General features: G+C 37.3%; 1 protein-coding gene across 4 annotated transcripts in view; it reads right to left on the bottom strand.

The window, feature by feature from the left end:
- LOC150101420 (protein dispatched homolog 1-like) overlaps positions 1 to 24111 on the bottom strand; it is a 173534-nt gene that overhangs the window by 72365 nt on the left and 77058 nt on the right. The window contains exon 1 of one of the 4 annotated variants that reach the window (XM_090400278.1): positions 7534 to 7584. The exons of the other annotated variants lie outside the window; for them this stretch is intronic. The gene's annotated coding sequence lies outside the window, so the exon portion shown is untranslated. Of the gene's footprint in view, positions 1 to 7533; positions 7585 to 24111 lie in introns of those variants that run through there. 4 annotated transcript variants of the gene reach the window in all.

Genomic DNA, 24111 nt, shown 5'->3' with positions numbered 1-24111 from the left:
GACCACTGAGAACAAAAAATGCATTTTTGTTCTCAAAAATATATTTTTTTCTTATCCTTATAAGGACTGGCTTAAAGGGGCGAAGCAAGAATGCTTTTCATCTTCCCCGTTATCTGTAGAGGACAGTGTAGGAATAAGGTGTTATTGAGCTGTTAAAGCTCTGATCATGGCAAGAGGGTAACAGCAATAGCCGAGCCTCAGTTTGAACTTCATTGGCTACAGCATTGCCATCCATTTTTTGAAGCATTGAACGTTCTTAAATTTAATAAGTTTAATAAAATTTATTTGGTGTCTTTTGACACTTTAAATTTTATAAGAAAGTTTGATATTAAAAATTAGAAGGGTAACTTCATACATAGTGTACAATTAGTTACATTGTTTTAATTAATTATTCGATTTGTTAACGTCTGTCTAAACAACCCAACGCCATTGAATCCTTCAGAGAGCATTCTTTTAATTGAATTCTTACTTTGCGCGAGCATAAGATCTCAGTCAATTTAAATGATTAACGAAGCAATTCTCGTTATTCAATACGTCAATTTGGTTAAAAATTAAGCTTCATACTTTTTAAGTAAACAAGTTGAATTTGTCAGGTTCTCGCTGGTAAAAGAAACCGTGCGCGCGCATGCGTGCAAATGAGATAGAAATTTCGGTTCTCTCTCACTCAAAAAAAAAAAAAAAAAAAGCTACGATAAGATCCCGTGTTCCTTTTCGCTCTATTTTTTATTCGCAAAATGGAGTGAAAAAAAAAGAATTAAAATTCTTAAGTGCAGCATTAATCTTCATACTCCTCTCTTAATTCTCGAACCAGGGATTTATAAAAAAAAAAAAAAAAAATCAGCTAACGCCTTTTTATTCCCGTATATACGGGAGTAGGCGAGGCCATTTAGCCCTATCTAACTTTTGGAGACTGAGTGGGCAGTTCAATCTCCACTGGTACCCAATCAGAGACAGATGGCCCAAGGCTATCACTAATTAAGCGGTACGCAGTGAAGAGAGGCGGCTCAAATGTGCCGCCATCTCGTGGTCTTCTAACCCTAACACAATATATTTAATGTCTGAAATAATGTGGGTTCTACGGTCGATTTTCTTGAGTTTACAGGACGAAAAACCCGAGTTTCCGGGAGGAAAAACCTGCTTGCCCGTGCCAGAGATCGACTAACTCGGGAACCGGTCGAAAAAAGGCTTAGAAAAATTTCCTCTAGTCGCCGACTAGACTCGAAACCAAGACTTCCTTCGTGCGGCCTAGCGCGGTGGTGTGCAAACGCCACATCCACTGAGCTACACAGGCTCTCCAGGGATTTATACGAATTTATACAAAAATAGAAAGCCATCTATGAGTCAACTGCTGAACTATCATAGATTTTCCTACTCGACTAAGTCAGATGGGTGAAAGAAAATTTGTTATTCGGAGAAGTTCGAGCTGAGGGGAGGGGTGGGGAGATATTCCTAATAATAATAATACATAATTGTGTGAATTGTGATCCCTAAGTATCGTGAATGAAAGTGCGAGAAGTAAAATGTGTACTTACAGAGTCTGCACGTGTGCGCCTTGTTTAAATTTCCTGTCACTGCTGCTGGAAAGAAACTCTTAAAGTTCAGTGGAGCCATTCTAGCGAGTATGAAGGGGATCCGCATTAGCGAGACAATATTTTTGGCCAAAAATAAGAGCACAAGTTTAGTGTGCAAGGACGTTGTCGTGGCGAGGTCTCCATTCGCTCTTTGTCCACTTTTGGTGGAAGCTACCACTGTGGATTATCGTCTGTTGTTCTAAAATGAAAGTACACCAGTTCTTCAGGAATCTTCATCTGTAATAGTTGAAGTTTGCTCATTTTTCATCTTTAAAGCGGCGAATTATTAATATCTGCGCCAATCCACATGTTTGGATATTCATACAAAAATTTGACGGTCTAATACATTTTAATTTATTTGATGTTATTTCTAATAAATTTTAATTTGTTCAGACATTTCGCAACATCGGTCATGCGTTAATTCGTGAAGAAACAAAATCATTCGCAGTACTCCACGATTCAACTATTGCAATAGAGGGATTTTCCATTATTTCTGATCCCACTAACGCTTTGGAACAACACACTCGTATAATCCTTCGTTTTTCACGTTAAAGATACCCGTCCATAGATGCCGATCGATGTCCACTAAAGTTATCTTCAACCTTTATGTCCACTAAAGGTAGGTCAACTGGTTTCGGAAGCGCCAGGGCTTTATCGTTCCGAGAGACTTGGAGGGAGAATCCATCCCGCATAACATGCAAACCGGCCATAGAACGCCCACAGTTCATAGGCATAATGTGGCTTAGAGCTTCAATTGCTTTAGCATCAACTAAACATAAATTGAGGGTTATTTCAGAATTGAGTCAATCTTCAATTAATTGTGATGTCTTATAAAAACAAAATGCATCCTGGAAACAATTAAAAACTAGGAAGTACAGCCCGCTGCTGCAGCTCCATAACATGTGCATCTTTTAGAGCTATACGTTGATGAACGCTTTTCAATCTACTGCATGCAATATTCTTCGGTTTCCTATATTTCCTTCAATAGAAATACTGTTGGAAATGCTAAAATGAAACGTGTTTGTATCACGAGGTATGAAAAACCGAGTCCTTTCTCTTATGAGCACAATTCTAGATATCGACTGAAACCAATTTATCGGGGATCAAACAAACTAAATTTCAATGAAGCCAATGCAAGCAATAATCTCAAATGCGTGCAACTCGATTAGACTTTGAAAAGCAAACTTAGTACAAGGTCAGTAAATCAGCAACGTACGCTGCATATTCCCATTACGACACCGACAGCAAAATCCGTGAATTCACGTTAATGTGTCCCTGATGCACGATAGGCCAAATCATTGCCAAACTTTGCACTGAGAAGTCAACATTCAAAGTATCCCCTAGCTGTTAGGCGATCTCGTAGTTGGCTGGACGATGCAATTGATCACCCCCCCCCTCCTTCCCACCAGTAACTGAAACAAATATCGATAATCACCTCACCTGTTCGGCATCCAGAGTTCAAATCACGGTAGGAGTTGACAGTTGCACTACACCAATATCTACGCTTCATCCCCGGGAAATAACCATCCCACAAACTGACTCCAAGGATTCTAGCGACGGGATTGTTCGGGTAGCGGAGAACGCAGTCTCTCGCTCTTCGTTATCCTCGATGTGCCGTCGTCATGGCAACTAATGGCAATGGGCATCCCAATGTCCGCCAGGGAGTTATGTACGGCAAACCCTTGTTATGCCAGCACGCCGATCGAGTTATATTACGGACAATTTGATTGATTAGTGCCAGTGGCGTCCCCGGCCACTGGTTTCGGCGAGATAGCAACAGCCACGAGACCGAAATTCCCACCTTTCAACCGTCTCATTTCTGGTTTCTCTCCCCTCTTTCGTTCGTTTTTCGGCAGACCGAGGGGAGAAGCCACATCATAGAAAAAGGGAGGTGAACTCCCGTCGATCAGAACAGCGTTTGTTACGGAAGGTTAGTGGACGGAAGTTGTGATTTAATTGTATCCGACAGAACCGTGTCATAAGGGTCCAAGCAATTGGGTCTTCGTTGTTCTAGCTATCGCGGTCGAGAATTATCATCGCTTTTCTGCCTCCCTCCCTCTTTCCCTTCTGGACGAATGGAGTTACTGTGGGTGTGTTATCAAGTTTGTATCGATCCTCCAATAATCTGGTCCGCCTCTTTGGAGAAATAGCGCAGCAACAGAGATTGATTGGTGACGTGCTATCGGACGCAACCTAAGAAGCGAATGCTAATTTTTTATTTTTCATTTTTGCTCCGCTTGCATGACATTTTAGTAACATTATAGATGCGATACGATGGCAAACAATCCTATTCGTTAAAGGTTCTCGCCATCCACCAAGAGACGTTTGACAAATTTGTTTACGTTTTTCTTTTGGCAGCATATATTGCAATCTAGTGTCGTTCATTAGTATAGAAACGCACTTGGGATAACAAGTTACGCAACTCGAATAGAAAAGTGGTAAAATCGCGGCACCTGCATCAAAACAAAAGAACATTAAATAAGAGAAAAATTCTCGTGTTGCAATCTACACTTTAACTTTACTGACTCCAAGGGTCAAGGAAGATGCTTTTCGTCTTACCCGCTGTCTGAATGGATACAGTGAAGAAAAACGTTTATGAGCAATATGCTCGTCCTGAGAGCGCAAGGGGATTCTTGATCATTTCTTGATCTCAGGATGGCTTTAGGTCTTTTGTGTTTGTACAGATCCGTTTCATCTCATCATAGTCAGCAGCTTGTTGCACCAGTGGATTGGGATGTGTAGACTTTTTTTTAGGAAATACTTGGCTGCAAGAGACTGAAGGAAAGAGTAGGTATAAGGGATGTCTGTGTCCCGATGAAGTCGAACATCTCTGACAAACCATGGGGCGTTCGGAATCATACGAAGGCACTTGGTTTCCACTCGCTGCAGTTTGAGGATATTAGTATCAGCGGTATGGCTCCATGCTGGCGAAGCATATGTGATTACAGGACGACTCATCAATTTGTAGAGGAGCAGTTTGATTCTGGTGTGTAATTTATCGTTTCTGTTTATTAGGGGATGGAGCTGGGCGATGGCTTTTGATGCCTTTGCACACGAGTCCTCGACGTGATGGTTGAAGGTTAGTCTTTTGTCCAGCACCACACTAAGGTAACTGGCTTTTCTGTTTTCCAAGGAATTTTGGAGTTAAACAGGAAGATGTCCACTGTAGGAGATACTGTTCTTCTGGAGAAGAGAAAGGCCATGCTCTTCAAGGGGTTTACTTGTAATATTAGAAAAATTGGAGAACCATTTTTCTAATATTTGTAGGTTTTCTTGGAGGTTTTTGGTGACTGGGTGTGGGTGAAGGGATCTGGTTAGTATTGCTGTGTCATCAGCGTAGAGGGCCAAGATAGATGACATTGGATTGTGTGGAATATCTGCCATAAATATCGAGAACAGAACTGGGGCCAGTAAATATCCTTGCGGAACACCAGCCAGAATGGGGCGTTTGGTAGATATAGTTCCGTTTATCTTGACCTGCATAATTCTGTTGCTGAGGTATCATGGGATCAACTGGACCATCTGTAGCGGGATGTCAAAGGCGATGAGCTTGTGGAGATGATAATGCCACACCTTATCGAAGGACTAGGCCATATCCAGAAAGATATCTCCGGTAAGTTGATGCCAATTGTAGCCTGTGGTAATATATTCAGTTAGTCTATGGATCTGTTGAGTGGTGCTATGATGTTGACGGAATCCAAATTGTTCATTTGGAAGGATACTCAGCTTATGTACGGATAAAGATTGCCGAAAGGATGACCCTTTCGGCAATCTTTCCCACGTTTGAAATCAGGCTGAGACGATAATTCTGTAGTAGATATGGGTCTTTACCTGGTTTATGAATGGGGGTTATATAAGCAGTTTTCCATGGGGAAGGGAAATATCGGAATCTAATGATTGCGCTGATAATGTTGGTAAGATGCATAATGGCTCTGCGAGGTAGTAGTTTAATGACTTTATTGGTGATGCCATCTGGACCAGGAGCTTTTTTGTTGTTAACGTTCTTAATGATCTCGTAGATTTCTGCTGGTGAAGTAGGGACGATTTGATTAGTACAAGCATTAGGAAGTTTTAGTACGTGTCACATGACGATGAATTTTATACAAGTGGTTGAAATTTAAGTTTTTATAAGCAGGTCGACACTGCCCTTCTAAATTTTTTGCAATGGTTTCTGCCTTCTCTGCATCCGTGTGCACAAGGTCCAGAGATTTGTTCTTGTTTCTGAGATTCCTCAAGAGTCCCCAAATAGAGTGATTCGCAGGTGAGAAGGAAGACAACTTATCCTCCCACAGCGATCCCTGTGGGCTTTGAGGGCGTCTCTCACAGATCCATTTAATCTGTTAAGGATTCTTTTGTCTTGAGGCGCGCGAGTATTGTGAAATCTCTTTCTAGCTTTACTTTTATCTCTGATCAGATTCATAATATACTTCGGTAACCGATTTGTTGTGTAGGAAGTTGTGTAAGAGGTAACTGCCGTTATGGCTGCATTAATTTGCTCAGTAAAATTTTTGACCGATGTTTCAATTTCTTGCCTTGACCTTATAGAAGGAACAGGGCCAATGAACTTTGAGAGTGCTTTTGCTAATTTTTTCCCAGGATATGAATGAGTGTGAGGGGAGATAGGTTGTACTGCGTTCTCAGCTGTAATAGCACTGAATCATGATCTGATAACAGTTCGTTTAATGTTCTTAAATATATTGGAATTTAACATTTAGCAGGATGGTTATATCCAAGATGTCAGCAGTGCCATTCGGGCTGTGATAAGTAAGTTCATTGGGGCCTGCGACGACAGCGCAATTGAATCCTGTATAGTTGGGAAGGATGCGTCCGTTGTTGCTTGTGGTTCTACAATTCCATGCCGGGTGTTTGGAGTTTAAGTCCCCAGCAATAATGATGGGCTCTCTAGCATCTAGGATGGCATCCAGATCCGTGTGCAGTAATGTGTTTTCCCGGTGGGTTGAATGCTGCATAAATTTTCAGTCTGCCAGCCGAGCTGGTAGGAACCTCCACGCCAGTAACCTCGAGGTTAGTGGTTGTTCACTGTATGGTATTGGATATAATTTTTAATGAAGATTGCAGTGCCACCGCCTCTGTAATTTAGCCTGTCAGTTCTGTAGAGGTGATATTCCCTAATTTTGGGGCTATCCGATGGCCTCAAGTGTGTTTCACTTATCAAACCAACGTCCGGCTGAAGTCTCTGAGTGAACGCTTGGAGCTCCTTAATCTTGTGTTCGAGGCCATTGGTATTCCATGCCACTATCTGTAGAGAGGCTGGAGCTAGTTTATTCCTCTTCATCAATACGTGCTGAGAGGATTGACGTGTTTCAAATAGGAATCTTTTTTTTTTAGCAGCTGGTGAAGGATTGGACCTGCTGAAATCCTATAGCATATTTGCCAGGGAGACAGTAATGAGAGTTGTCAGGTTTGACTGCGCTGCTGATTGATTCTGTTCCTTCATTGTCGTTTTTGCACGCGCCACGTTCGCACAAGTCCCTGCCTACCATTGGTAGTTTGTTCTGTTAAGGGCCTCAAACTGCGGCGGTGGGACTTCTGTCGCATATTGTTGAACACTGTGAGACTGTGGTGCAAGAGGTGTAGGTGTTCGTGAGCTCATAGTGGCTGGGGTTGTCTGTTTGTTTTGGACCGTCTGTTATTCGGGTGTTCCAATCCTACACTTTAATAAATAATGTGAATATCAACAATTATGACAACTACAAAAATGTGTTGGAAAGATTAAAAAATAATTCAAAATATTAAAAATTCTTATAATTATTACTAACATCTCGTACATATTAACTTTCAAAACTTATTTCAAAGGGAAAATATCCATTTAGCTTTATCTATGAATAATTTAACCCCTCTGTTTTAATGATACGTAAGGTACTAATAGTGTTAAATATCTCATTTGTTACCACTGTAATATTTTTATATTTAAACTAGGGGGCTACGGCGCCCAACCCACCGTGTTCCAGACTAGTAGGCCGGTCCTCCTTGAATTCTGATGACTCGAATTTTGAAAACTCGACACTCAGGGTAGCCCCTAAGTTTCAAAAAACGTGACATAAAAAAAGGCTTATTTTATATATATAGGGCAGATATCAAGTTATAATTTACTAAAGAATATTTTTTACGTTAGTAGGTACTGTACAGGAATATTCAGGTTAAAATATTAAACACCAAATGCTTTAATAAAATCTACTTCATAAGCTGCAATATGTTCATTTGTTTGACAGGTCCCCGTGTGGTAGTCGGGATAAGAATAGCCTCACTGTAGCCCATGCATGTCGTACGAGGCGACTAAAATGGGTACTTAGGGAGAGTAATGGATGGCAATGCTGTAGCCAATGAAGTTTAAAACTGAGGCTAGGCTATTGCTTTACCCTCCTACCATGATCAGAGCCTATAGCTGTATATTATCCTATCCATACATTTTCTTTACAGATAATGAAATTGCGCATGCTCGTAAAAGCGAATCTATGTTTTTACTATCGCAGAATCTATTTTGAAATTGAAAGGTCCAATTGCCAAAACATTTAACTTCTTGATGTGCTGTCAATCTAATCGAGTGAGTAATATATTTCACCAAGAAGTGTTTCTTCGTAAACCGAATGGAGCAGCGAAATGGACTGGATTACTAGTTGTAAGCACAGTGTTTGAGTAAATGGACCGTGAATGATACACGCGGGCACTTGGTTCTCCCTCTTAGTAAAGGCGAATAGCAAAACTACTTCTGTTTCGCATGCCACCTGTTTGGTGATGTGAAACACCACGAAATCATTTAACAAGGTTGTTTCCGGTTTTTCTGGACTGTTACGTCACTAACTAAATCAAAAGGATCCCTACGAATTGATATCTACACCACTCACGTAAACAAACTGAAAATGCATTGATATATATTCTGAAAATAAGTGATTTAGATAACATAAAAAATGGGATAAGAGTCTTAAGTTATTTTATTATTATTATATTATATAATACTTTCATCAGTTTTCATATGGTTTAATTATTGGTATTGAGATGCCTTTTTATCCCTGAAGGGAAAGTCCTTATAAGGACTCACTTAAAGGGGCGAAGCAAGAATGCTTTTCATCTTCCCCGTTATCTGTAGAGGACAGTGTAGGGATAAGGTGTTATTGAGCAATTAAAGCTCTGATCATGGCAGGAGGGTAACAGCAATAGCCGAGCCTCAGTTAGAACTTCATTGGCTACAGCATTGCCATCAACATTTTAATTGGATTGAATGAGTCAATCACCGCATCTCACGGTCGACTGATTCCCTCCTAGTCCCTGAAGGGAAAGAACTGTTTTCTAGTATTATAATATTAAAGCTATACTATAGAAGAAAAGGTGTATCAGTAAACTGCAATTAACGATTTATAAAACATTGTTAATAGTAATGTTTTTAATTTTAATTTAGGTTTTTATATGTAATTTATTACTACTTTAACACTCTATATATGAAATTACCTTCTGAACCTTTTTATGTATAGTATTTTTTTTTGTAAAAAGTTCAGGATGCTTCTTAACCCTACCCGAATTAGTCTCCATTTATTTCGACTCTCCGCTTTTCTTAATGATTTAAATTTGTTAGAAATCCGAGATTATTAGACAAAGAAATACTAGCAATTCTAAAAATATTAACGAAAATTCAAAGGAGATGTATTTCTGAACAACACATTTTTTTTCATATAAAAAAATTAGTAAATTTAAAGGAAGCAATGCATCTCATCAAGGTCGAAGTAAATTTAAACAAATAGCTAGACCGAATTTACGCTTGATAACTTAGACGTCTTTTAAGCAGAAAATAGTGTTTGCAACTTTTAAACATAATTTAAATTATAAATGTGTAATAAATGCTAAAATAATAAATTTTATTTACTATTATGTGAACTAGAAGATCAATTTTTATCCCCATTCCAAAAAAAGACTAACAATTTTAGAACGATAAGTCATAACTCACACAGCAAAAATTTTGGCACAAATAATTTTAGAGAGAATTAAGAATAAAATAGAAAAAGAAATGAATGAGGAACAGTTTGGATTCCGAACCAACAGAGGAACTAGATTTTGAAAAGGCATTTGATACAGTGAAACATAAAAGGCTTTTTGACATTCTAGAAAATATTGATATCGACTCTTATGACTTGGAAATTTTAAAGAGATTATATTGGTTACAAACAGCGTCAGTATGTGTAAATGGAGAGGAAACAGCAGAATTCCGGGTGGAGAGAGGAGTTAGACAAGGGTGCAAGTTATCACCATTATTGTTTAACCTTTATAGTGAACAGATGCTTAGAGAGACACTTGAGGATGTAGAAGAAGGAATAAAAATAAATGGAAGAATCATTAATAACTTAAGATATGTGGATGATGTAGCGGTGATGGCAGAAAGTGAAAATGGATTACAACAAATTGTTCAAAGAATTGAAAACTGTTGTAAAGAGTACGGACTAAGGATTAACACAAAGAAGACCAAGATAATGTAAAGATATGATGTGGAAAGAAGACTTTAGAAGACGTGGATAGATTTCAATATTTAGGTAGCTGGATCTCAGAGAAAGGAACTTCAGAGTTCGACATTAGAAATAGAATAGGCAAAGCTAAATCGGCATTTATGGAAATGAAGACAATTTTAATAAACAAGAATATTAAAATAGGTGTTAGAGTTGGAATAGTTAAAGCAACAGTTTGGAGTATTGCAAGTTATGGAAGTGAGTCATGGACACTCAGAAAGAGAAATATGGAAAGAATTAATGAATTGGAAATGTGGTGTTAGAGAAAGATGGAAAAGATTAGCTATACAGAGAGAATATCAAATCAAAAAGTTTTAAGAAGAGTTGGGATGGAAAGAACACTGCTCAAGAATATTATGCAAAGAAAGACCAGACTTGCAGGACATCTTCTGAGAGGTTCTTCGGGACACCTGACAAGAACTATATTACAAGGAAAAGTTGAGGGGAAGAGAAGCCGTGGAAGACCAACTGGAGAGTGGTTCAATGACATCGTGGAATAGACTGGTTTAAGAATGATGGAGGCAACAGACAGAGAAATGGAGAAGAGCTGCTCATCTGCTGCAACCCTCTTGCTCGAGGATGCTACCGGACGACGATTATGAGAACACTATATTTTGCAAATTAGAAAAAAATATTTGCAAGAATGATCCGATGGTGGTAAGTTATTTTGATATATCAGTTTTAATATGGTTTGATCACTAGTTAGAACTATTTTAATTTATTAAATTTTATATTATAAATATTAGGATAAAAATATTGCGACTGTTAAATTTCTCGTCGTATTATTTATAAATAAATTATATAATAAAACATAATTTGAACATTAAATTTCATCAATACATAGCATGCATTTTTTTGTAAGTTGTTACGTCTGCTTTTTTAGGTTTAATTTCACTGCGTATATAGCCTATTTTACTACGAACAACACCCACTTTAATTGCTATAAAAAAACTTGGCATTTTCGATTTTTTCATTACGAAAAATTTGGAGAAACCTTAAGACGTCGATGTTTGCATTGCTTTGAGACATTTATCAAAAGTAATTACTTTGTAAATCATTCACAGAACAATTCGCAACAAAAATTAATACTTACATCGTTTGGTTTTGGCAAGCAATGACAGCGCCCTCTCACACAGCTAACTGGAGCGTTAATTACGTAATCAATGCAGTTAGTTTTAACTGTATCACTATGTTATTATAATAAAGATTTCGGAAGCAAGAATCGATATTTTATTAAACAGTTATTCTTTACAGATTTTTTTAAACAGTTCTGTGTTAGACCTACCTATCTGATACTGACCAATCTGAGCTCGGAAACTAATGTAGCGTGATGAATATGACCAGTAAATAACAGCACATACTTTATTAGTTCGACCATCGTCGCATTACTCAACTGGACGATTAATTGGTCTTCATCTTGTTCAAAAGGGGTTGCTCAAGTTTCCGTAATAAGCACATGACTTCCGATCGATCTTTAGTGAGTAGAATCTACATTTCAGGCCAAATACGCAACCGTGAAAAGCTATGAAATTTAATCTTGTATAATAAATTATTTTTCCACCGATTTTCTTGGCAGTAATTTAAGTGGACGGTGAGTTTGCAGTCCTTCACGGCAAGGTATTGGGATGACGAATAAACGGCATTAAAAAACAAGAAAAAATAAAGTAAAAAAAATGCATTCTGGTATTTTGGCAAAACTGCTACATGGACCGTAGTTTTCCTATTGTACATAAGTTCCTAAATATAAAACAAACCGGATCAACAAACGAACCTGGAAAGCTCAAATGCGGTAGAATTGATCGCAAATGAGGGAAAACGTCTTACATTAGCTTAATCACCCCTGCAGAATACTGATCCCGACCACCGCAGAGAATGTTTTGAATACGAATGAAGGATGCGAGTAAAGAGATGTAAGAGGATTAAGACGAAGTAATATTGTGCACCTTTCCCAAACAGCACCTAATGGACGAATGGTATCTAAGTAAGGGATAAGAGGCTTACACATGAAAAAAAAAACGATAGAATCCATTTGATAAATGACCCTAGTTGGGTGGAGAAAGAAAGCCATAGAATATACATGATCAGGGCTAGAATGCAGTTAAATATCTGCTTTCGTGCTGTTCGGTATTATTTGCTTTTTTTTTTGTCAAAATAAAAATAACTACAGAAAGATAAAGGTCACAAGTTGAAACCATTAATATAAATAAAATAAAAATCTGCCACCAGATATCTTTTCACTTTAGATACTGATTCATAGAGTTCTATTCTACATAGAATCAAATAATTCTTTTACAACTATAAAGAAAGCCCACTTAAGAAAACATTTTCTGACTGCTGGATTATTTAAGAGTATAAGAACAGTTTTGTGGTATCTGAAAAATAGCTTAACGATTGGCCGAAAGAGGCAAAGCTGCATTGGCTTTAATACTCGACTGGTGGACGAGTGGCAAGTGTATCCCTTTCTAGACTGCGGGTTCGAATCTTTAAGTCGTTATGGATATTTTTGAATGTCTTTAGGTGAGATGTGAATTTTATTGTGTGGTGTGAGACCACTGCCTAGCTTATTGGAGGCTTGAAAAGTTCGATGTTTCGTATGATCATCCCAACCGCGGTACTGATGTCATCTAGATTTATAAGTTTTCGTGGATGCAAGTCACAAAACAGCTATCAAAATGAGTATTATTACACAAGGAGCATCAAACAATGCCCATTTCATTAGATTTCCGTTTAATAGTAGAAAAACAGAAATCTTACGATCGTTTGGTATTAATGCACTCAGATTTCAACTATTTATTCAATACTCTTAGATTTTGACATCCTTCGACGATGTTTTGCAGATCCAACTGCGCTAAAACACGCCAAACTGATACCGATGAGTATATAAGTGAGAAGAATAAAGAATGGGTTGACAAAAAGGAATTTCCGGGGGAAGATCACAGAGCAGTCGAGGTAAAGAACGGAATAATCTTCAAGTTTGGTCCCTTCTGTTAGTATATTCATTAACAAATTGAATATTACTAGCAACATATCTTTGTTAACGTGAAAATAGATTAGGAAATTGTCTGTAGTATCTCAAATACTCATTGCAAGATTTTCTAGTCGGTTAGTATACAACTAAATGTGATTTCCATGGATATAAAGTGAATACAAAGATATAGCAAAGCATTACCGAATGTAATGATCTAAGTTAGGAATTTAAATCATAACTCATGCAGGAAAGACAAATGGTAAAACTCAAATGTCGTTTACTTAAAAATAAAATGTGATACACTCGTATGTAAGTTGTTAGTTATGACAGTGTACGATTACCGCTTCAACTTCCGTGATCCCCATTTCAAAGATGCTAAAAGAATTGAAGCTAATTCAGAGAGGAGTCGCTAAATGTGTGGAAGGTTTGATTTTATTCTAATAAAGATTCAACTAATTCTTGTAATTAGTGTAACTAGTAGGAAATGAGACTTATGTGAGGTTGACACATTAATTAAGGATTATACAATCACAGACAGCCGAATTCTGTTGCACTTGGATGGATGAGGTCACAGTAAAGGGTAATATAAGCTACTGAAGAAAAAAATTACAACTCTTATAAGGAGTTTCTTTCTTATAGAGTCGGGAATATTTGGAGAAAGGGGAAACTGTTCAAAGAATGGCGTAGGAATTATTAGTTTGCAATTAGAAATTAATATTATCTTAATGCTAGATTTAAAATATTCAAAACTGAGTAAACTATTGAATAATAAGGATAATTAATGTAATTAGAATAGGATTCAATTTGTTCAGTTAATTATTATCCACTGTGTTAATTACTGACGTTTAATTTTAGAGAACAGCTAAATAAATGATTAGAATTGGTGGAATAGATCGTTTGTGCATTTTGAAAATAAATAACATGAATAAAAGGAACAATCTAGGAGTTATTGAAACACAAGCAAGCCAACCTATTAATGCTTTGGGGATGTTCCAGGTTTATAATAGTAACATAAAAGTGGCCTTTCAACACATTCTCGACGCGTTTGAATTACCTTATTATTCTTTCCTGCTACTTACAAAAGAAAAACAACAGGGAAAAAAAGTGATTAAGTCGTGGACGACAATAATCGTATTTACCATAGATGAACTAACGTCTCTTGGATGTAATAATTGTTATTGGAAGATAATCCCAACGCTTATGCGCGTGGAATCTTTGTGTTTTCGTGTTGCTCACGTCACTGATCAATAAATCTTAAAGCAAAAATCTAAATACCATCTAGTCACTAAATACGAATATTTACTATGCAGAGTAATTAATGTAATATTATTCTTCCAGTATCGCTACATTCTTCCTGTAAGTCGCCTTTAGATCAGGATTTTCAGCCGTCATTACTTGAACTCTACTCAGTCAGACACAGCGTACATATCTAAAGATAGCGGATATCCCCCCTAGAGATATTTTCTCCTCAAAAGGAATGTAATATTTTCAGCTATAATCCTCCTAAATTTTCATTCCCCGAAGGCCCTAACATAGCAGTTTTAATCACTGCCATGCCTGAGTTAGCAAACTGCACTCTTAGTTGAAGAGCTATGAATACATTTGAGTTTGTTAACTCAGGAAATATATTAAATTAATTTTTTCATACTTTTTGTGAAGTAAAGAATGTCATTAAATACATATAGAGGACATTATTAATTCAGGTTGGGTACATAATTAACATTTTAATTTACGAGCCTCTCCTCAATATGTGCCGGTATGCCAATAGTTGCAAATTACGTTTTTCTATTATGACCTACTACGACTGTAGCAGGGTTACTGTTTTCCATTTATTATTCCTTGTCGAGATTATAACATTTATGCAGAGAAACTTTTTTCCCCAAACAATTCTGGGCAGTTTTCTAAACCACGGCTGACACATTCCTGCATCTAAGAAATTTCTTTTGTTATCAAGATGGTGATTCTGACGTCGTGAGTAACAAGGAAAAATGATACAAAGTGACGCACTGTTGTAACAGCGAGTTCGCTATAACTGCGTGCCTGCATTTCAGTTTTTCTTTTAAACTAAATGAAAACAAGATTCCAACCAAGGTGGTTGGTTAGTAGGAAATGTAGAGAAAGAAAAGAACCATAATTAAACGACTACATTTCTGAAAGAAGATTCAAATTTCTGCGTGTAGTATAATGTGACAAGACACTAAATAGTTCCGCATCGTTACTTTTATTCCGATATGAATTTTGACATTTTCTAACTAAGCAACAACAACGCTGAATACTCAAAATTTCTAATTTCTTTAATTAAAGTAAAAAAAGTTCGGTTATGAGTTTGGTTAAAATGCAGGAATGTTTGTCCCAAGGTTTCATTTCATGGTTTTTGAATATCAATTGTTTTGTCATTAACACGTTCATAATCACATGACCAAAGTTATCACTGTTGGCAGGTAAAACTCGTCTGTAATTTTTAAAGCTTGTCTATAAACATTTTCCTATATTTAACAGACTGGATGAGATGGAACGAAAATTAATGCAAACTGTTGTTTCTCCAGAGAAAATAATATTTCCATTGATTAACTGATGTACTTAATTAGTTAGCAACACGCTACCCGTTTCTTTCCCCCCCCCTTAACATGGGGTAATCCGCGAAAATGAGTAATTCGTTTTAAGAGCCTGACAGTGTAGTAAATATAATTAATGAAACGATAATTACGAACGTACGAGCTTAAGTTTAATTAATGATTAGGAAGTATCAAAATCTTTTTAAATTAATCTTAGCCACCTGCTAACTTCGTTACGGGAAGCTCGGAGGTGGCGTAAAGTAGAAATCAGTTGAGTCAAGTTTGATACAGAATCCAACAAAGTTATGTGTGCGAGTCGCTATCACCAACCAATCATTCGGACACTTGATAGCCTCCTTCAACCAATAGTAGCCGCAAATCCAGTCTATAAGATGTTCCGATAAACAAGAAAGAAAAAAATATATACTCGTATGTGTCTGTGGGTATCCATAATGATAGGTGCAAGTTGGACCGCCTGCCTTTCCTCTTAGAGAAATAGCCATCTGCACACAATCCTCGCCTACGTGTACATCGCTTTGCACATGCTTACGTTAATTATTTTGTCTTTATAAAGTCGGCTCGGGCTGCAAAACGACCATTAAAACTACTTATCTTTGCCATATTATCCAGCGTGTAGTGAGCTTCCACAACCATTTCCATAAAGCAATTAAAATCAGTGTTAGATGTGACTTAATTGTGTCGAGTCGTCCTTTAGGCAGATATAACAACCATTAGAGACACAGGATTCGCTCATTGTCTAATTACCCTTCATTTGCGTCTTACAAATGAACCTGATTGTATCTCGCAGCAGATGCCGGCCAAGATAGCAGCTAATGGACTTTTGGTCACGATAAACACAAGGAAACCAATTTATGACGTCAAATAAACACTGAAAATTGGCGTTATAGTTAGAATAGGAGCGGTAATGAGCAAGTGTTACTCACATAGTTCAGATTCGAAGAGCGTTTTGGTTAAATGCTGGTTGATTTTGGAATATGCGAGCAAAATCCTTTTAATGCCACTTAAGTGACACTAATGTTAGTACGGCGTATCAACGCCTAATGGACGCAAACTTGAACCGAAAGCAGATTCAGAGAACGCTTTCAAGCCCTTCAAAGGAAGGGTTTTAATTAATAAGAAATAGTCCTTGAAGATCCACTACTTTAGGGCTGTAGAGAGAGCCATCCTCCCCTCCCATCTCTCTCTATCGTATGCTTAATGGCCAACATGTTTACTGAGAACGTGTAGCGAACCATAATAATATTACATAATTAAAAAAGTATAAAACCAGTATTTTATCATATCGAGTGTAGCTCTATATGATAGAATATCGTTGTTATAATTTGACACAATCAATCGGAGATTTTTGTTTATTTTAATCTTTATAATTCATTAGAAATTTTGATTCACTTCGACATTTAAACAGTCAAACTTTACTCTGAAAATATATTTACTTTTCCATTGGTTCAAAGCGAAAGACCAATTAACAGAATGGTTCGAGAAGAAAAAAAAGCAAACGATCGGTACTGTATTGTGTTAAATGCGGAAATTATAATACGGAAATTGCGTATTATACTAGCGTTTGCTAATTACCATAGAAACAAAGCAAATAATAGAAATAGCCATAAAAATCCAAATTTAAATAATCACGGTATACAAACAATTTGCAATGAATATCTTTCGATTATCATAAAAAAACTATATTGAAACGATGACGCAATTCATTGAAAGATAGCCTGAAACTAAGCATTTATTACGTTTTTATTTCGTTTTAAAGTCTCATAATAAAAGAAACATTTCAGTGTAAGATATAACCTAATATCTAAATGACCAGTAGCAGACCTAACAAAGCATAACTTGCCTTCCATACCAAACATTTTGAAATTAAACATATCGCCATTAAAAACCCCTCAAATGAAGACTCTCTGCCAAGAATGTTTTAGAGTTAAGCATAGATCTCTATAATGCATTTAGATTAATCCAGGGACTTTATTTACAAAGTAATAATACCGATTGATTACCAGCAGTATTTTTTGAAATAACCGGAATCCCAGATGCTTGTCTAAACAATGCAAGAATTTTACAAATATCATATGAACGCATATACAGTATTATTATTATTATCATCAACACCCGACCTCCATGGACTCATTGTGAGAGGTATTCACTATTGCATGCAATACTCATCCAACCGCGTCTTAAACTGATTCAATGTGTCCGCATCCACAACACACTCAGGCAATGCATTCCACTCACCAACCACCCTCTATGCAAAGAAGCTGCTTCTCACTTCTTTGCTCACACCTTCCTTATATAGTTTCCAGCAATGGCCTCTTGTTCTACTTCCCTCTCCAATTCTATGAAAAATCTCTTCTATATCTACCTGATAACAACCCCTGACCAGTTGATGTGTCTCAATCATATCCCCCCCCCTTTCCTCCTATTTACGAGGCTCTGCAACTTACATTCCCTGAATCTGTCCTCGTACTCCAGATGACTTTAAAAAGACCACTGACTACCTTTGCGAATCTTCTCTGTACCCTTTCCAACATATCCTCGTTACCATGAAAACCCGGCCGGCGACCAAATCTGTGCACAATAATCCTGAGGCCTGATCAAGGCCTTATACAATGGAATCATAACCTCTATTTCTGTATGTCAGAGTTCTCTGCATCATTGCCATTATTCGATGTGATGTTTTCACAACTTGTACAATGTAGCGCCTGACTTTCAGGTCCTTGTCCATCATCACACCTAGATATCTCATCTCCTCTACTTCTGTAGAAGTTTCCCCACCAATTGTATACAAATCCCATCGTTTCTTATCAAATCTCAAAACCTTACACTTTGCAACATTGAACTGACACTTCCACTTACCTGCCCATTCATGCAATCTATTCAAGTCCTCTTATAAGGCATTAACATCAGCCTGACTATGAATTGCTCTCCCCAGTTTTGCATCATCTAGAAACAGCAGCACATCACCAGTTAAACCCATCTCAACAATATCATTAACATACAAATTGAACAACAATGGTCCCAAAACTGACCCCTGTGGCACACCACTGTTGACCTTTCTTTTTCGAGATACTGCACCCCCATATACAACTTTCTGATACCTATCTGATCAGTGACTGACAGCCAGTCACTGATCCAACACAGAAGTCTGTTATCCAATCCCATCTCTTTCAATTTAATTAACAGCTTTTCATGTGACAGTCTATCAAAAGACTTTGCAAAATCAAAGCACACCGCTGTATATGCATCTCCTCTGTCCAAGGTATTTGTCACCTTGTTATAGTACATAAGTAAGCTAGTGAAACATGATCTCCCCTTAACAAACCCATGCTGATAACCACAGAGAATACTGCAACCCATTTCTGTATCCTACGTCTCGCCAGGACCTTCACCACAACTCCAGATATACAGACCGGTCTATAATTTGAAGCTACAGCCTTATCACCACCTTTATGCAATGGAACAATTTACCCTCCTTCCACTCCATTGGAACCTGTGCTATTGCAAGACTTTTATTAAACAGGCATGCCATTGCTACTGCCAGTTCCCTGGAATATTCTCTTAAGATGCGTGGTGATATTTCATCAAATCCTGTCGCCTTATTAACATCAAAGTTATTTATTTACTCAAATACCTCCTGTTCACTCACAATTAAGCCACCCCCCCCGTGCCCTCTGCACTTAATTTCCTCATGATTCCACAAAGATCGAGCTGAAACATCCTGATCATTGATCACTGAATTCAGCAATGTATTCTGCAGCAGTTACCATTCTACCACTTTCATCGATTAACTTCATCTTATCGTGATCATTCTTCCTTCTACTTGTCGCATATTTGAAAAACTCTAGGGTTTTTCTTAACCTGATTTGCCAATTTCTGCTCATGCTCTACTTTTGTTTTCCTTACTAACTGAGTCACTCTCCTGGCTTGTTCTTTATACCCTTAATGTGACTGATTATTACCATCATTCATCTTGTACTTCCTCCAAAGTATTCCTTTTCTAGATTTAATGCTTAAGCTCCACATTCATCCATTTTACACCTACCTTATTCAGCCTTTGGGATACATTCGTACATTGATGCTATTATGTATTTCTTTGTAAGTTCCCATGCAGCATTTATTTCCTTACCGCTCAACTCCTCGTTCCATGTTATGGCTCGAAGTTGTCTCATAAGTTTGTCATAATCACCAGTCTTATAATTCCACATATATTCTTTCCTCGTAAAAGCCTGCATATAATTAGCCACAACACAGGTGATTACTTCATGATCACTTTCACCAACTGGAGGAACATGTGAAAACCCTCTAACAATTACATCCTCTGAGAAAATGATGAGATCTAGTACTCTTGATCCTCGCGTGCCTTTCTTTAAGTGCTGCCTGAGATAGTTATCTCTCAAGAACTCGACAAATTCACTTTCCTTATTCTCAAATGCTATCTCTTCATTCCAATCTATACCACCATAATTAAAAGCACCCATAATAATTACCCTTCCTTTGTTCACTAATCCAAGTTGTTTATACATTTCATCACCACCTTCCACATTCCCAGGCCTATAGCAACATCCAACTAAATATCTTCCTCTCAACACCTCCACATTACACCACATTGCCACATAACCATTTCCACTATTTCCTCCTTTCATGTCTACCTTATGTGGACTTAATTCCCTTGCTATCATCAGCAGCACTCCCCCTCCCTTCCTGCCCTTTCTATCCTCACGAAAAATACTGTACCCTTCCATTTCTATTCCGGTTACGATATCATCTTCATTCAACCATGTTTCACTTATTCCAATGATTTGGGGCGAATAAACTCAAATTGAAACCATTTTATCCCCTTTATTTCTTATACTTCTGGCATTTGAAACAAACACAACAGTTCATTTTTAGGTCTATAGCCAGTCCTATCTAAGCCATATGTTGGTTGTGATTTCCCCACTACACCTGCCAAATCACCTTTATTTCTAGACTTGTATTGCATTGTGGGAAATGGCAAGTACCGCGCAAAAAATAACTGTATAAAAAATTAAGTGGAACATTAAATTCTTAAATTTAAATTATATGAAGTTGTAAAGATAAATATACAAAAGTACACGATATATTCGCTAAAAGGATTTGCTTAACGTATAAGAACTAAGCACCTACTACAGAAGAGAATATCCGATCCGGCTGTTCAAACATTTTATGTTTAAACGTGCTATGGCTTACTAATATTCACTTACAAGACTGGAGTTCTCACATTAAAATAAGCAGCGATTCCAAACCCACACCATTCTGTAATATAAAAGGATTATCATGCTCGGTGGGAGGACGCTCAGTAATCCGAAAACCCGATTATGTTCAGATGTCTGCGTAGGAAGAATCTCCTCTATAAGGTTAGGTGTTTCATCCATTACATCAACACCAATTTCGATTATCTACTTCCACCTTAACCTCCCCCCCCCCCCACCCCGACTAACCTTATCCTTCGACACGAAAAGCGGTCCATCTCTAAGCGACTATAATCACCATCTCAAGTAACTATGGCAACGCAGTGGGATTTTTCCGACCATTTACTATTTCTAAACTGATCAAATGCACATTTAAATTTTACTTACTTCTAGAAGGCGCGAATTTTATTATTTAAGTAATAAATTTTTTTTTCGCTCTCGACTTGCTTCGTATGGAAAAAAATCATGCATAATTTTTTATCATTTTAATTACTTATATTAAACTGGCAAGTGATGATAAAGTAGACTCCTATACTTCTAAGTTAAAATTAAAACTCCGAATATGAAAAGGAAAAACAAAAACTAATTATACGCTTCAGCAACACCTTCTCAAGTCAGCTATCTTGTTAAGTCCAGCATACAATAAAGAAATTACTAATTTTTGTTATTCAAAGCGCTTACTCTCACTGCTACTTAAACCACGTATAATTACGCAGTGTACATAAACGATTAATTATTTTAATAACAGACGGCCGTATTGTGATTAGTGGACGATATAGGATAATAAACTTCCCCTAAAAGATACAGCTGTAACGCAAAAGGGATCAAGAGAAGACAAATGTTGTTAGTTGACCCAAACTGTCAGACACGTAATCGATTATAGTAGAGAAATGGGTATAAATGACTTTAAGAAGTCTGAAACTTCGATAGCTCCTGTAGTAGATTTACCCTGAAGGATCTTGAACTAGATATAGAGGGCGCATTGTTGTGTATACTAAAAAGATTTATTTTGTCACTAAAGATTACATAAATAAAAATCGTTTGTCTTGAAATGTAAAGTTAATACGTAATTCAAACTATTTAAAGAGGTTTACTTATATTATTTTATTTCTCTTAAAAATAATAATGTAACTTATATTTTACTCATAATAATCATTAAATATTTTAAATCAATTTAAAATATTTTTTGTAAGTCTAAAGACTGAAATACACCTTTCTGTATTCCATATGATAATCATATTACAATTAAAGAGTTGTAAAACAATTTGTACGGGAATGGATGAAAAGGGCTTTCGGGTTTTAACTGAGAGCCAAAAGTCCTTTTTAGGACTTCCAGGGTAACAAATGGCAATGCTATATATATATATAGCCAATGAAGTTTTAACTGAGGCTCGGCTATTGCCGTTACCCAGCCATGACTAGAGCTTTTTAGCTCAACAACACTCCATCCCACACAGATTATCTTCATTCAGATGACGGGATAAAGAGTCAAGGACTCAGTCCATCGCCCAGTTCTTTTAAGAACAATTTGTACGGGGTGACTTTGAGAGGGCGCTGGTGCGTAATGGCGGTTGCCAAGTGTTTATTTATTTATTTATTTATATATGTGATCAGTGATTTAAATAGTTATGATTTTCTAAAGAAAAGTTTATTTTGTAAAATATTTGCTACTGATGCTGGTAGATCGATTTGATCTACGGGATATTTATATATAGAGGAAAGTGTTCTTCATTCTGTGAAACATTTACTACCTTTGCTGGTAGATCGACTTGATCTACGGGATATTTACATTGGGCTCTAGGTCCCACTTCTCAAACTTTATTTTAATAGAGTTGTTGCCTTCTGTTAATCATGACAAAACCTCTCAATGAAGGCATATTTGAAGATTTGAAGAAGTTTACAAAGAATTCCTAAGATTAGGAAAACTTTTGAGCGACAACTGGCCAGGGAAAGTAAAGCTCTTAGATACATTCCCCCCTACAGCAGTCACAGAAGATAGGATGGATGATTCTAATGAAGGAAGTATGTTGACTGAACCAGAATCAAGTCACTCCACGAATACAGAGAATGCTGCATCTCAGGAGAATACTCCGCAGTTTGTGAAAACCAACACAGAATTTCAAACAGTCAAAAAGAAAAGGAAAATCTCCTCTACTGCAGATACACCCAAAACAGTGGAGATAGAACCAGATAATGTAATTAAAGAAAGGGTACCCCCAGTCGTCCTAAGGGCCAAGGAGCACTGGACGTCCGTTGCATCCACACTGAAATCTTCAGATATCACCTTCATTAAAGCCACAAACACAGAAGAAGGGATTCGCATACAACCTAAAACATCATCAGATTACAGAAAAATGACCAAACTTCTAGACAACAACAACTTGCCATATCACACTTTTGCACTCAACAGTGAAAAAAATTTAAAAGTAGTGTTAAGGGGAGTAACTGAAACATTACAAATAGAAGACCTCACTGCAGACCTCCAACTTAAGGGATTTAGCCCAATTAAAGTCAGCCGAATGCGGAGGGCTGATAAAACACCCTATCCTCTAATTCTAGTGGAAATAAGCAAAGACCAAAATCATATATACAATCTCCAAACCATCTGTGATCTAGTCATAAAAGTTGAGGCATTGAAACACAAATCAACTACAACCCAGTGCCATAGATGCCAGAAGATTGGGCATGCCCAACGATGCTGCAAGGCTGAATTTCGTTGCGTTAAATGTGGTGGCAAACATGCATCAAATGAATGCCATAAACCTCGTACACTTCCAGCAAAGTGTGCAAACTGCGGAGGACCACACCCTGCAAACTATAGGGGCTGTATAGCATTTCCTCAAAACCAAAAATTACAACTCAAAACCAGTAAACCCCTCTTCAAGAACAAGCGTCTTCCCATCAAACCATAGTCTCCACAACGGATGGAAGATCGTATGCTGAAGTTACAAGATCAACCTTCCAAAAAAGACCCAAAACCAAAGCAGTCACAGCAAACCAACAAACCTATCCTACTGAACATAACAAGCCACTTAGGTGAAATGCTTGCTGAACTCCAACAAACCAACCCAACTCAAGAAGCCAAAGATATCATCTTAAGGCATACACAATCACTCTTTATGGAAATTCTTAATGGATAAATCTAAAAGAAAACCGAAATCATTACAAATTGTTTCATGGAATGCAAATGGTTTATCTATCAAATTAAAGGAGCTGCAGGAGTTTGCAGCAGAAACTCAAGCAGACATCATCCTCATAAATGAAACACATCTT

This window comes from Typopeltis vanoorti, chromosome 11, assembly GCF_054136105.1.
Source record: "Typopeltis vanoorti isolate ZY-2024b chromosome 11, IOZ_Tvanoo_1.0, whole genome shotgun sequence".
Taxonomy (NCBI): Eukaryota; Metazoa; Arthropoda; class Arachnida; order Uropygi; family Thelyphonidae; genus Typopeltis; species Typopeltis vanoorti.
Note: the sequence above shows the minus strand (reverse complement) of the source record. Positions and strands in the feature narration are given on the sequence as shown.